The following is a 2,643-nucleotide window of genomic DNA, read 5'->3' as shown; positions in this document are numbered from 1 at the left end:
ATGCTTTAAGAAAAAAAAATCACCTGAAGCCAGAGGAAGATGAGATTTTTTGATTAATAAGGAAATAAATTTGGCAGAACGGAAAGCGATGCTGACTTCTCAAACCCGCTGTTACCGGAGGCGTCTCTGGGGAAGGCAGGCAGTTTGAGGCTGTCTCGGGAGCCATCAATCCCTGGTACCCGGGTACACCTCGAAACTCAGTCACCAGACTTTTTACGGGAAAGCATCTCTGATCGATATCTGTAAGCTGAACTATTTTATTTGCTCTTCTGCATTTGCATTTTCAGCGTTAAAATATTGTCATTTTGCCCCATTCTTCCCAAGCAGCAATACAGTGTTACATTAGGGGCATCTTTTACGTCCAGTCCCCAGAAGCTAAGTCCTATATGTGTGTCATGCATTGCCACCAAAAGTCACAGCCTAAAAATGCCACCTCCCCACTCTACAGAGAGACCTTAATTTGCGCCGGGATGAGTGCTCTCAATTTCTTATCCAAGAGAAAAGACCCTAACAGTCTGTTCAGCCAGTTCTCCCAATAGCTTGATTTCACCTTGCTAAATTTTCATTAAAAAACTTTTACACTTTCTACCTTGCCTGCCCGGGACCAAATTCTGAAGGTCCTAACTCATCCCAAAATGCATTTTTGGCTACTTAGGGGAAGTTTGCTTACTGGTATTGCAGTGCAGGATCAAAGATGAATTACAGAGCAAATAAAGCAACTACTATTACTGGATCCACACGATTAATATGTGGCCCTGTACTCCCATGGACTGTGAATCACTCCTGGGAATTATCCTACAATTATTCTAACGTTTACTCAAGCCTGTGTACTTTAGCAAGGGAAGTTTTCTCTAATGTGGAGATACTGAGTCATAGGTTCCAAAACCACTTTCCACAAATGACCTGACCTGAGGTAAAATTTAATCCAAAACCAAAAGATCTGATTTACTAAACCTTCAGCTAGAAAGGAGCACAGACTTGCCTCCTCTGACAACTACAAATTAAGTAGAAAATCATACAGAAAGAGAAGGGGAAAAAAAAAAAAGAAGAAGAGGGGGACAACCCTAGCTTTGTCAATGTTTATGCTCCCCTTGCAGCCAGCTGAAGTGTGGACTGGGATCTATTCCGGAGGCAGGAGAGAGAGCACTCAGCCAGTTGACAGGGGTTGGTTTGGCTCCAAACGATGTTCCTAACCTGTTCCTGGTTCAGCAGCAATGTGGATTTGGACGAGTGGACAAGCCTGAGTGTCTCAGCCGTTCTCAGCCCCAAGCAGTGCGTTACTGCCCATTAACACTGGGTCATGAGGTACAAGAACATGGAGAGTGCATGACCCTATACCCCTCTCCCTCTGCTTTGGCAGTCACAGCTTCCCACCTGAAAGCCTGCATGTCATTTGGGTCACAAAGGCAGGTTTTTACAACAGAGCTGTACTGCAGCACTGAGCAACTGAATCCTGCGTTGTTGTTAAGGAGGCAGTTACTCCTGCATCTATTTAGCCCTTTTAATCTAATCTAACTTCAGATCATGACACCAGGTCCTCCAAGAAAAAAAGGCAGTAGCATCACTAATTACAGTTCCCTACTTTTGACGTCAGTAGGGCAGCCGACACCCATGTCTCTGACACACCTACCAATTTTTGTGTTATAACATATTCCAGTTGGCCACTTGTATCTCAAGGACTGTGCCCAAGCATTTGTAAGCTAATAGTGCAAGACAGACAGGAAAAAGGGCAACACGACCTCCATTTTCTAACGCGACTCCACAGAGGAAAAACCACATTCGCCAGTAGGAGTTTGGTCTGGGATCTCCAGATCCAGAGGCAGGAATAAGAGATGCTGATACTAACTGTGCTGGCTCCCAGTGCTGATCTCCCTGGCATTGTCCCAGACGGTATTCCCCAAACCAGCATTCCCCAGCCAAGCCCAAATCACACTTAAGACCACATAGGGGCAGTCACCTGAGATTTGGAGCAAGTGATCATCAGCCATATCATGCAATTCTAGCATATTCAGAATCTTACGCGATTCCTACATCTAATGCAAATTTTGTACTTACTTTGTCTTCAGTGCCAGCCTCCCTCTTTGGCCAAAAGAAAGATACTCCAAGGTCTGATTTTAAACTTCTCGATACCCAGGTAGGCAGTTAGGGTGACATTTCTATACCATGATGCATGGCTTCATGGTGAAATGGCAACACCGTATCATTTGCCACCAAGGGCAAAATAATCTATCCTGATAGCCCCAATCACTTTTTTATGCAGGAGCATAATTCTCACAACAGCCTCTCCCTGAAAAAACAGTTGTAAAGTTGAGCATCTGTGTGCATGCTCTTTCAGTTTGTCATAACCACCCCTTCAGCAAGGGTTGTTAACTTGATGTCTACTGTAATCTGCCACACCAGTAGAAATTAAAGAGTTGCTGTTATCTCCTCATATTGATGCTTTTTCAGTAAGTCTCCAAGAAGTTATTTCCCAGACTTGTTAAAATTTTGCTTTATAAGTTGATAGTTTAACTCTAGAAGAACTTACAGCTTGTTCTGTACATCACAGACCATTAGATTTCTCCCAGTTATTTCTTACTGAGCCCAATACAATGCATTTGGGAGCAAAAGACTTTCAAAGCAGGTGCCTGATGTGACCTGACA

Source organism: Aptenodytes forsteri, unplaced genomic scaffold (genome assembly GCF_000699145.1).
Source record: "Aptenodytes forsteri isolate BGI_AS27 unplaced genomic scaffold, ASM69914v1 Scaffold164, whole genome shotgun sequence".
Lineage (NCBI taxonomy): Eukaryota > Metazoa > Chordata > Aves > Sphenisciformes > Spheniscidae > Aptenodytes > Aptenodytes forsteri.
This window is presented reverse-complemented; position numbering follows the sequence as displayed.